We start from the raw sequence: 14,006 nt of genomic DNA, 5'->3' as shown, positions 1-14,006 counted from the left end.
ATCATAATTAGTAAATATTAGTAATATAGTAATATACTTGTGCTGCCAAACATACCCTCGTAAAACTGACTATCCTACCGATCCTTGAATTCGGTGATGTAATTTACAAAATAGCCTCCAACACCCTACTCAGCAAACTGGATGTAGTCTATCACAGTGCCATTTGTTTTGTCACCAAAGCCCCATATACTACCCACCACTGCGACCAGTATGCTCTCGTTGGCTGGCCCTCGCTACATATTTTTCGCCAAACCCACTGGCTCCAGGTCATCTATAAGTCTTTGCTAGGTAAAGCCCCACCTTATCTCAGCTCACTGGTCACCATAGCAACACCCACCCGTAACCCGTGCTATTGCAGGTATATTTCACTGGTCATCCCCAAAGCCAACACCTCATTTGGCCGCCTTTCCTTCCAGTTCTCTGCTGCCAATGACTGGAACGAATTGCAAAAATCACTGAAGCTGGAGACTTATATCTCCCTCTTTAACTTTAAGCATCAGCTGTCTTAGAAGCTTACCAATCACTGCACAGGCAATCTGTAAGTAGCACACCCAACTACCTCATCCCCATATTGTTATTTATATTTTTGCTGTTTTGCACCCCAGTATCTCTACTTGCACATCATCATCTGCACATCTATCACTCCAGTGTTAATGCTAAATTGTAATTATTTCACTATGGCCTATTTATTGCCTTACCTCCCTAATATTCTACATTTGCACACACTGTACATATAATTTTCTATTGTGTTATTGACTGTACGTTTGTTTATGTGTAACTCTGTGTTGTTGTTTTTGTCGCACTGCTTTGCTTTATCTTGGCCAGGTCGCAGTTGTAAATGAGAACTCAACTGGCCTACCTGGTTAAATAAAGGTGAAATAAAAAAAAAGTAAAACAAATATTATGAGAAACATCTAGTTCATAGTAGATCAGCAGGGCCAGTTTAAGGGACAGACAATATATAGCTGTGTACTCCTTAATTACACCATTATGTCATGTCCCAGTAGCTGAACTGTCTTGTTGATGTAGCTGTCTGTGTATCCTCCTCTACAGTGTACTGGCCCATAGGGACACATAGCTTCCACTCAATGAATTATTACTGATACATCAACACATACACACACACACACACACACACACACACACACACACACACACACACACACACACACACACACACACACACACACACACACACACACACACACACACACACACACACACACACACACACACACACACACACACACACACACACACGCACACAATTGTACATCTAGCTCCATAGCCCATCCCCATGAGGCCATTTAGAATGCTCTATCAGTCAGAAGCCATGAGCCCAGTGATGTGGAGCTGGGAATGTGTCAGACTAACTGAGAGGAGTGTAACTGCACCACTCAGACTACTAACCATCCTTAGGATTAGGATCTTACTTTCTGTAATTAACCACACACACAAACACATACTCTTCCTACTTCCGGGTTAAGTTTGCACGCACGCATGCATGCACACGTACACACACAAACACACACACAGTGGGTGGCAGGTAGCTTAGCGGTTAGAGCAATGGGCCAGTAACCGAAAGGTTAGTAGATTAAATCCCCGAGCCGACTAAGTGAAAAATCTGTCCATCTCCCCCTTGAGCAAGGCGTTCAATCCTAATTGCTCCAGGGTAGCCTAATTGTTTCAGGGTCGCCATCAATAATGGCTGATCGCTAGCTGTGTTCCCATTCTCAGGGATATGCGATGTTCATTTCACACCACACACTTGTAAAGGTTACCTTTACTGACTTTATTGTCCCCATGGGGAAATTTTGTTGCAGTGTCATGTACAAGTTTAAAGTGGCATTTTAAATACAAAAACAATTGACAATACAACTTTCATAACAGATACATACCAATAAAAATAGACTAGCCTGCTGGCATTACTGGGTTGATAGGAACATTAGCCCGAGCTATTTAGGAGGGATATCATACCTGGCACAAATTTTTGTCTAGTTCTGTTTTTCCTGCCGAGGGGTACCCTGTATCTGCACCCAGAAGGGAGTAGTTCAAAGTCCGGGTACAGGGGGTGGCTTGGGCCTGAAATGATTTTATGAGCCTTGTAGTCTGACATGATTAAAAAAATCGGAGCAACAGGTAACTCCTCCAAATCGATCCATCCTTCAAATCGATGCATCCCCCAAACCTTCCCACCACCTCATCTACAAAGGGCCAATGTGATACTTCAATAAGTGATGAGGCCTTTATGAATGATGCATTCATTTGTTCAATAAAATATAGATAGGCAGAACAGTTTTGTTTACTGTTGCATTTTAGCCCTGAAGAAAATGACTAGGTTGACATCCTGAATTTGTTCCAGTCTCATGCTCTCTAAATGGTTCTGCTTTTAGAGAACAGTAAATAATACATCTATAGAACTAGAGACCATGAGCTTCTAGTGCTTTCTATCAAACCTAGCTGATAATTAGCTACAAATGTGTCCAACATAATGGTCTGTTTTTGACTAAATGTTTCTATCATGGACAATGATCATAGCTAGGGTTGCAAAAATCCGGTTACTTTCCCAAAATTACAAGGTTTTCCAGAAATCCTAGTTAGAAGATTTCCAGAATCAGGAGGGAACAAGAAGGGAATCCAACATTTTTGGAAAACCTGAAGATTTTGGGAAATGTATTGAATTTTTGCAACCCTAATCATAGCCGTTGGTTGTTGGTGGGAATCAGCTAACTATGTAATCTATACATAAAACTCTGGCAACATTATCACCCAAATCAAAAGTAACATTGAAAAATAGTCATCAATATATAGAAAACCCAGAATCCCAAACACCAAGCATGATGTTCATAAATCTGAGTGTTGTGTAGTGTATACACTTATTATGTGTCATTTGAACATGTTTATTTGCTAATTGCAGTTGTACACAATGAGAGAATGAGACAGATCTGGGTGTCTGCTGTAGACATGAAACTGTCAGTAATTTGCATGTTTCATCATAGAGATACAATGTAATATATTGAACTATGTGGTTTTCATAGTAAAGTGCAGTGCAATAATGATCAGTAATGCTGGCTTGTTCCCAAGGGCTGAGGGAGGGAAAAACGAGAACATCAGGCACTGCAGAAACCCCTCCCACTTCCATTCACATTCAAATTTCAGTTATTGTCCACAAATAAGTGACTTCATTTTCACAGCTTGAGGAAAACAATGAGACGCATGAGAAATAACAACCGGCAATTTTCCCACAAGGCATTTCAGAATTCCAAGTAGAAGCAAACAATAATGTTCCAAATGATTCACTGCAGTTGATCTAAAATTCCTACGTGGGCCATATTGCATCAGAGATATGCATATTAAACCAATAGCATAGACTAGAAACATGTCTTCTAGCTAGGGTGAGACACTGATTTATGTTGTCATCTGGTATCCCAGTCTGTATCCAGTGTCAAGGATTACTTTTGTATTGACATGTCGAGGTTCAGAGATCCACAGTTAAGACACTGAAGCCTCCAGCCAGCAACTCCTGGCTTTACAGGCTAAACCACTCCACTGCAGCCTTAGGTACCCCCACAGCGAGACTAAGACCTGAGTCAATGTGAAGAGATACAGTAAACAATTGGCAAAACGAGTGAAGTGGAAGATGAGGTGTGAGCAGAATAACCTTAACTGCAATATTTCCTCACTCTGTAAGAGAAGATTTCGTGCTGTTTGTAATCTGCTCTTTGTAGAGATGCCATCAATCGGGGGAGGTGATTTCTCTGAGACAGAGAATTGTTGCTTAATGCTTTGAGGTAGGGTATAGCAAAAACCTACTCACGTATACACACGCACAACTACCTCTCCCCCCACACACACACTCCCCCAACACAGCTTTATCCTGTATCCTCCCATGAGGGCCCAGGTTGCTGCAGGTCTAACAGGTGTGCACCAGTATCAGCAGGGTTCCCTAACCCCCGTCAAGGCTGCTTCCCCCTGGGGTAACACCTAGCCTAGCGGAGTACCAGGTCTCATCCCCTCAGCAGCTCTCGTTCTGTCAATCACCCAGATGGAGCCAGGAGACAGGCAGAGGGATAGGAGATAGGGGGGTCTTCCTCTCTCAGTATGAAAGCTGTGGGACTCCCAGAGTGGATGGGAGGTAAGCCAGTGGAAGAGCATAAGTTTCAGCTCCTACTCAGGCCTTTTCATTAGCATACTCCCAAGCCAATACTGACAACCACACACACACCATGTGGGCTAGCAAGTATAAAGAGAGTACATAGTCATTATGGGTACGAAGATGCTAAATGTTTTAGTACAACTCCATATGAGTGCTGAACAACTCATGTCTGTATAACTCACATGACCCTCAATCTGCTGGAACATGTGTACTTGTTGTCCATAGAGACAGGACAGCATCAAGGTTGGTTATTTTGATCTCTATGCAGATGCATTCGTTTTTGTATTACGCACTGCGGACGTGACCAAACTCATGAATACAGACACATTAACAATGTGAATGTGAACACGAGCAAAGTGACTTTAGCTAACATGAACATGATTTCCCTCCATTCAGCCTCATGTGTCTCCTTTTCATGTGCACATTACACGTCTGCATTCGTCGCTGTAATATGGATGGACACTTTCAAAAGGTTTGGGCCAGAGCCGAGGAAAGGAAAGTAAAATCATCCCCAGGGATAGGTTTCCATTGTCCTGTCTGCTGTTATGATATAGAGTTGAGTCCAGTACAGTAGAGTTATGACATAGAGTTGAGTCCAGTACAGTTATGAATAAAGTTGAGTCGAGTTATGATGTAGAGTTGAGTCCAGTACAGTAATGAATAAAGTTGAGTAAGGTACAGTTATAGAGTTGAGTCCAGTACACTACAGTTATGATATAGAGTTGAGTCCAGTTATGATATAGATTTGAGTCCAGTACATTATTTATCTGTTATTTTACCAGGTAAGTTGACTGAGGAAGGGGATGAATGAGCCAATTGTAAACTAGGGATTATTAGGTGACTGTGATGGTTTGAGGGCCAGATTGGGAATTTAGCCAGGACACCAGGGTTAACACCCCTACTCTTACGATAAGTGCCATGGGATCTTTAATGACTTCAGAGAGTCAGGAAACCCGTTTAACATCCTATCCGAAAGACAGCACCCTACACAGGGCAGTGTCACTGCCCCTATTTTTTTAGACCAGTGGCCACCTCTAGCAGCATCTGGTCTCCCATCGAGGGACTGACCAGGACCAACCCTGCTTAGCTTCAGAAGCAACCCAGCAGTGGTATGCAGGGTGGTATGCTGGGTGGTATGCTGCAGGATGGTATGATATAGAGTTGAGTCCAGTACATTACAGTTATGATATAGAGTTGAGTCCAGTACATTACAGTTATGATATAGAGTTGAGTCCAGTACATTACAGTTATGATATAGAGTTGAGTCCTGTACAGTACAGTTATGATATAGAGTTGAGTCCTGTACAGTACAGTTATGATATAGAGTTGAGTCCAGTAGATTACAGTTATGATATAGAGTTGAGTCCAGTACAGTACAGTTATGATATAGAGTTGAGTCCAGTACAGTACAGTTATGATATAGAGTTGAGTCCAGTACAGTACAGTTATGATATAGAGTTGAGTCCAGTACAGTACAGTTATGATATAGAGTTGAGTCCAGTACAGTACAGTTATGATATAGAGTTGAGTCCAGTACAGTACAGTTCAGTAGCGGATGTAATAATAGTGGCCTGGACTTCCTGCTATGTCCCCTGGCTTGTTCACTCAATTATTTAAGAGAGATCTCTATCTGTGTTTTGTCAAAGGGTCAGAGGACACACAGCAGCCTGACTACAGCCTGTTAATAGTGCCAGTCTCCTATTTCACATTAGTCAGACAGACGGCAGAGTGGACACACACATGCCCATATGCAGATAGGCAATCAGACTGACAGGATGCACACACTCACACAGACACATACACACACACACACACACACACACACACACACACACACACACACACACACACACACACACACACACTGAAACCATTATACAGGGGTAACATTTGTTAGACTGATGGATGTTTATAATTCTCTTATCACGAGGGGGATGAAATATGCCATAAAACTTAGTCTTTCAATTCCACCGTGGAACGCTATTTAGCTCCATTCATCACAGGCCCATTGATACTGTGTGGAGGTATCTTCCACCAAAGTACAGTGGAAATGGAGAGGCATCTAAATGGTGTCTATCGCTATCAGGTAATGGCATTGAAAGGAGCGATCTAAAGGAGATAGTGTGTAATATCAAATTCTATCTAATTATCTCTGCTTGTTACACAGAGAATAAAAGATGCTGGGTCTATTTTTAGCATCATTCAGTCCCTTTCCTCCACGCTGCGCCCTGAAGACACTACTACCATGTGTGAGAATGCATCCATTCAATTAGCATTGGGTTTTTCAGGGTTGACGGCTGTTCACGGCAAGTTAAAATTGCTTATTTTTAATTTGCGTCTTTGGTGCTTCCACGTTCCCGTGTTCCCAAACATCCCCTCCCTCTACCAACCCCATTCTCCTGAAAATCTGATAATGAGGTTTTCATTTTAATTTTTTAAGTGGCCTAGTTTTTAGCAGAGAGCCGAGGAAATGGGGATGCATTGTGTTGCTCGCTCTAACACAAAACTACAGTATGAGAATGGTGGGGGAGGGATTCTGTGTGTGTAACTGTGTCTGTAACACTGGTGTATATCCACATACTTTCTTAGTATTTAGTGTGGGTAGTGTGGGTCCAACAAATCCCGGTCTGTTATGAGGGTATTGTGTCTGGTAAATGGCCAGGAGAGGAGCTGGCCTGGGGGACTCATAGATTAAACCTTACAATACAGTGGTGGTCATCTCAGAATATAAATGAGGCAGTTTTCACTCAAGGGACGCGCTCTGTTCACAGAGAGTCTCTTCTCTGATTTCTCAGCTCTTGTACAGGGTAGTGAAATGCCTGTTGGATATTTCAAGATGGTTGTGTGTGTATAAGCATGTTATGATGCATTTAATATACACATTTCACAATAGATATCTTCCTTGTTTTACTATACATTATTAATAAATGTGTTATACATCCATACTGTATTGAGAGGTATGTATACCTGGTGTAGAAGCGTAAGTATTATATACAATGGAGTAAACACATAAGCTACTGTGAATAGTGAAGGTTGTGAGATGAGAGAGTGTACCAATCGGCCACACCTCAGGAAGATGGGATAATGAGTGGGCTACAGGAAAGCTCAGGCCAGCCAGATGATTACCGATAGATCACAGGAGGCTCAGAGTGCTTTACTGTAGAACACAAGGGAGCCATTTTACATCTCTCAGTCTCCTGCTAGCTAAAAAGCCTAGCGCTGAAGATGTGAGTGAAATGCAAACAGGTTTGTTAAGACATGAGGTGAGATGCTAGATAATGTTTTATAGAGAAATAGTCATCAGTTTCCACCAATGGAGGAACGACTCATACATGGAGGAATGTGATGGTGATGTTTGGTTTGCTGGAAGTAATAGAGGTTTCATTCCAGATATGAACTCTAAAGTGAAAAGGTTAGCTAAAGCTTTCAGCGATGCAGGTCTCTGTCATGCATACTAACTACAGACAATACAGCACAGTTATCACAAGCCAAATCAGTAACAAACAGAAACAGCTCTTGATGAAGTCTCAATGAGACAACAGTGTCTTTCTTTAGGGCTGAGACACAGAGAGAGGTATCTGCCTACTCATTTGCTTCAGATGTAAATGAAATGCACGATTGTCTGACACACGTGTTCGGATTGCCTCAGAGAAGTCGATGTAGTGTTTTACACAAGGGGATTCAGGCAACCACAGAGAGAGAGGAGGAAGTAGAGCCTGCAGTGCAATGCTCTCTCCTCTGGAGAAGATTGTGTTCCTCATCGCAGCTTCGCTACTCCTTCTCTCGGTCTCTCCAGGGAATACGTTGATGAAAAAAATAAATATGTTTACGGCTAAAGCTCTTTGGTTGCGTGCGTGTATTCCCTGGGGTTCCCGCTTTAGCGTGCTGGTCTTCTGGAGGGAGAGAACAGACAAGGTGGGTGGCGCCAACACGTGTTGTCAAAACACCCTCAGGGCGACCTCTTAGTCCTAAACCACAATGCATGTTTCATAAATCCATACGCACACATACATACATACACGTAAAGACAAACAAACATGCCTTTTGAAATGTATTGCCATATAAAAAGGGCATTAGCACCTCGGAAGCTGGCATGTCCTGAAGCCTACTGTGTCTTTGTCCTTTATCAATGTAACTGATAACAGGTGTTTGCATGCTGGCCCTATGCATGTGGCTAGCATAGAGTGAAGGCTCTGAGACCAGCAGGAATCAATGGTAGACAGTATTTGTATAATTTTGCATTCCGAGCTATGGAGATAGCCAGGTGCAATGTCGGCCAAATACTCTGAATGGTGATTGGGAGCAAATCACTCAAATTAACTGCAATTACGGCACTGGCACTGCCAGGTGAAGGTCTCATCTCCCTAGTTAATCAGGCAAGGGGGTTGTGGCGAAATTACCATAATGCCTCTAGCCAGTGGGCTCTAAGCATGGACATTGTCATGACCAGCTGTGGTCAATGGTTAATGACTGCCTGCTGCCAGATCAGTGGTCCTTGGCTAAGCAGAACAGGTTACCTGTGGAATTCTTCTTCACATATAATTATTGTGATAGAGAACCTGCTGGTTGTGTAACACCAGCCTTTGTTTAAGACATGGAGTTAAGAGGCTTGGGCACCGCTTGTGCGCTTCTGCTCCCAATAAACAGCAATGAATCATTTGAGTGATGAGATGCAGAACCTTCTCTCTCTCTCTCTCCTCACTCATCCCCCTCTCCCTCTCTCCTCCCTGCCTGCTGCAGATAGACCCTCTGCCAATGGGAGGCTTCTAATCCATCCTCTCTTTTTTAGAATGAAAGAGAAGAGGAAAGCCTAGTCAGGCTCTGACATCGACACCTTTTCATGGCATCCAAAGATGCTTCTCTTAGTCACTGCCATCCAAAACATTTCAATTTCTCCATTTGACATTTCAGAATCCCCTCACTCCGTCCTACCTTCTGACAGTGATGGCTTAATTGTGTACTGCACAGAACAGCACAGCCATTTTGGTTAAAGTTTGTATTTGGAGGGAATTTCTTTTATGTATAATTATCCTCTTTCTGCAATTTGCATATGGGTTACATCAAAGGGATATTTGTCATCAACTTTATTACTCTTATGTTTATTTGATGCGATGATGCATCAGAGTATTTAAGATTGAACACTTAAAACCATACACACCAACTGCAGTAGAAAAGAGCCAGAAGCACAATTCAGCCTAGCTTCCTAGCATAACACACCTTGAAACGGTTATAGTGCTCAATAGTGCTTAAACCCTATACACCACAAGCCCACAGGAGAGAAGGAAATAGAAAAGGAGTGAGATCCATAAAACAAGACAAAAAGAGAGAGATCCATAAAACAATATTAAGCACTCATTACAGAACGTCGCCATCACAGCAGAATCAATCAGAAAGTGTTTAGAGAGGGGCCTGGGGAGCCAGTCTATTGGATTAATGTTACAATAATCAAAACACATGGTCAAAACACAACAGAAAGAGCCATATATCCTGGTTGTATTGTGGCACTGATTAGTTTTGAATTGATCATGCCATATGCTTTGTTTTAATAAACAAACACCAATTGAACTGCACAATCTGTACATTTATATAATGTATACAGTAGGCATTTTAATAATGTCTTCTTGGTTTCCCCTCATATGATTACAGCTTAGATCATCACTTTCTATATTGGCTGGAGCCATATGCTTTCAGTGCCCAGAGTTAAATGTTCTCTTAAAATAGAAACTTCCGCTATCAGCCGAGCAGGGCTATCTCATAGCCTCTGAGAGACTACAGTATGAATGTGGGTTTGAGGGCTTTCTCCTCTATTACTCCATTTCTCATATCTTCCCCATTGCTGGGGTGGGCTGGAGGAGGTTAAGGGTTAGGGTGAAGCGGCGATGAGGATGGGGATGCAGGCTGTGTGTGCCCGGGGGCTCTGTAATGGGTATTTTGTGTGTGTGTGTGTGTGTGTGTGTGTGTGTGTGTGTGTGTGTGTGTGTGTGTGTGTGTGTGTGTGTGTGTGTGTGTGTGTGTGTGTGTGTGTGTGTGTGTGTGTGTGTGTGTGTGTGTGCGTGCGTGCGTGCATGTGCGTGTGCGTGTGCGATCGGTAAGGCTCTGTGGGTGCATTCCACCAGCCTTTTATCACTGTGATGCTCTGCCCCATTGAGCTGCTTCTCAGCTACAGCCTGTAACACACTGCCATTACTGGAGCAGGAGAGAGAGGGGTGGAGATTGAGATAGATGAATAGAGATATGGATACAGATGGGATTATGGATAGGAAAGAGTTGATGAGAAGAAAAAGGAGACAATGTGGATGATTGAGCCTTAGAAAAGCTGGAGGGATGATGGGAGAAGGTGCAGAGGGATAGATAGAGTAAAGAGGAAGAGAGAGGAGGCAGGGTAGATATAGAGAGGAGGGAGATATGGGAGTACGGGATCAGGTATAGAATATGCTGTAGAGGAAAAGAAGAGGAGGAGGAGGAAGAGAGGGTAATGGAAGATGAAGAGGTCGATGAGAGGAGGGAAAACAGAAAGTAGAGTGGGAAGAGGAGTGGGAGTGGGAGGGTAATTCCCCACTTGAGCTACCTCATTTCCCTAAACCCAACCATCATATTGGCTGAACAATAAAGGAGGATAAGTAGCTTACTGTAATAGACAGATGAACATACACATATTTTCTATGAAAGAGAGAGAGGAAGAGAGAGAGAGACACTATAGAAGAGACAGACAGATATTCATAGAGAGGCCCTAGTGTCTCTTAGTTGCCATGGACACCAAGAAAGCTGACTTGAGGCTGTGCAGAAAGAATGTCTCACAATTAACACACACCAACACACACACATACACACAGCACCATTGCCACCACCCACTTCTCGCTTCAGCTTTCTCCCCTCCTTCAATGGGGGATGGTGGAGTTTTGACACAGAAAAATGCCTGTATGAGAAAGAAAAAATGGTATACAAATGATGTGCTTTTAACAGAACGACTGCGGTAACCGGCGCACAGTTCTCTGCTGTTCTTGTGTGATAAGTATGCAGTGTAGGATAAAAAAAAATCTTTATTGAATGCAGGAAAGCACAGCACGCCATTGGAGAAGCGGAGGAGGGCAAAAGCGGGAGTGCGAACACAAACTGGTTACAGTTCACTGTGAGTCGTGCATGTCTTTGATGGCATGAACACTGCTGGAATCTGTGTTCTTATTCGAGAGCAGGCAGAAAGCACATGAAGGCTCACTCATCTCTCCTATACTCCCTCAAATTCTTATATATTCTGTGTGTGTGGGGGAGTGGGGTGTGAGTGTGTGTGTGTGCGCACGTGTACGTGTTTGCGGGGTGGGTGTGGTATGTGTGTGTGGGTTGGGTGTATGTTTGTGTGTGTGTCTGTGTGGGGTGTGTGTGTGTGTGTGTGTGTGTGTCTGTGTGTGTGCGTGCGTGCGTGCGTGCGTGCGTGTGTAAAAAAACAATTCAAATGTCACCATATTTGCAAAGCTTATACCTTCACTGTATCTCCTACTCGACAAACGGGGATAGAAAAATCATAATTGAAAGATGATATTGTTTTCTCAATAGTGATACTGCATTTAGTGTGGATACACTGAGATGGAAGGCTCTGATCATGTGTCTCACAGATTAAACTTCATACAGGCTATGAAATGACCCCCTGATCATTCAGTCTGTTCTGATGTAGACTATGAATTGACCCCCTGATCATTCAGTCTGTTCTGATGTAGACTATGAATTGACCCCCTGATCATTCAGTCTGTTCTGATGTAGACTATGAATTGACCCCCTGATCATTCAGTCTGTTCTGATGTAGACTCGACCCCCTGATCATTCAGTCTGTGATAGGCTATGATTGACCTTCTGATATTCAGTCTAGTCTGATATAGGCTATGATTGGACCCTCTGATCATTCAGTCTGTTCTGATGTAGACTACGATTGGACCCCCTGATCATTCAGTCTGTTCTGATCTAGGCTATGATTGGACCTTCTGATCATTCAGTCTAGTCTGATATAGGCTATGATTGGACCCCCTGATCATTCAGTCTGTTCTGATGTAGGCTATGATTGGATCCCCTGATCATTCAGTCTGTTCTGATCTCGGCCTTGATTGGACCTCCTGATCATTCTGTCTCGTCTGATGTACATGTAGGCTATGATTGGACTCCTTAATCATTCGGTTCAAAGTAACTGACATACCAGATAGTTATTTTTATCCTGTCAACCATGTTTTCATACTGGTGTTCAGACAAATGGTCAGCATAGTTGTTTCTTCGCAGCACATTATGTATAACAAAGCCAACCTACAAAGACACTATGTCAGAAGTGGAAGCCAAATTAGTGCTGTGTCTGCTTCCTATACTGTTTACTGTTTCATCATGTCTTCCTCCATCTCCCAACATCACTAAAAATGTGGTTTCTCTCCCTTCCTGTGATGTAGAAGAATTGTTTGATGTGCTGTTGCATAATAAATTATTGCACATACTGTAGATCATAATTTTTCTATTTATTATCCCTTGTGGTGACCTAGGTTCGAACCAAATTATTACAGTGGCTTAGTATATGGTATGTGCTGTATGTACAGTGCATTCAGAAAGTATTCAGACACTGACTTTTTCCACAATTTGTTACGTTACAGCCTTATTCAAAAATTAATTAAATTGTTTTTTTCCCTTCATCAAGCTACACACAATACCCCATAACGACAATATTTTTTTGATTTATTTACCTTTATTTAACCAGGTAGGCCAGTTGAGAACAAGTTCTCATTTACAACTGCGACCTGGGAAAGATAAAGCAAAGCAGTGCGATAAAAACAACGACACAGAGTTACACATGAGATAAACAAACTTACAGTCAATAATACAATACAAAAATCTGTATACAGTGTGTGCAAATGAAGTAAGGAGATAAGGTAATAAATAGGCCAATAGTGGCAAAGTAATTACAATTTAGCAATGTACACTGGAGTGATAGATGTGCAGATGAGGATGTGCAAGTAGAAATATTGGTGTGCAAAAGAGCAGGAAAACAAAAACAAATATGGGGATGAGGTAGGTAGTTGGTTGGATGGGCTATTTACAGATGGGGTGTGTACAAGTTTTGAGAATGACACAAATATTAATTTTCAAGTCTGCTGCCTCAGTTTGTATGATGGCAATTCGCATATACTCCAGAATGTTATGAAGAGTGATCAGATGAATTGCAATTAATTGCAAAGTCCCTCTTTGCCATGCAAATTAACTGAATCCCCAAAAGACATTTCCTCTGCATTTCAGCCCTGCCACAAAAGGACCAGCTGACATGTCAGTTTCTGCGCGGGGTGCAGAGCTGTTGGCTGGGGTTGTGGTAGACAGGTGGAAAGCTCGGCCAACCGTAGAGAAATGCTTATTGAAATTCTCGATTATCGTGGATTTATCAGTGGTGACACTGTTTCCTAGTCTCGGTGCAGTGGGAAGCTGGGAGGAGGTACTCTTATTCTCCATGGACTTTTCAGTGTCCCAAAACGTTTTGGAATTGGTGCTGCAGGATACACATTTCTGTTTGAAAAAGCTATCCTTTGCTTTCCTAACTGACTCTGTGTATTGGTTCCTGACTTATTGTATGGGGTATTGTATGTAGATTGATGAGGGAAAAAAACTACGTAATATATTTTAAAATAAGGCTGTAACGTAACAAAATGTAGAAAAAGTCAAAGGGTCTGAGTACTTTCCGAATGCACTGTATATGACAATGTTCCATTGAAATACACTTGGATCATGGGAATAACCAAACACTGGTTCCTCTTCAAATGAATCATACGAAACAAAGATGTCTATGAGTTCACTGAATGCCTATTACATACATTTTTTTTGCCCTTTGGTGCAA

Source organism: Salmo salar, chromosome ssa26, assembly GCF_905237065.1.
Source record: "Salmo salar chromosome ssa26, Ssal_v3.1, whole genome shotgun sequence".
Classification (NCBI taxonomy): Eukaryota; Metazoa; Chordata; class Actinopteri; order Salmoniformes; family Salmonidae; genus Salmo; species Salmo salar.
Note: the sequence above shows the minus strand (reverse complement) of the source record.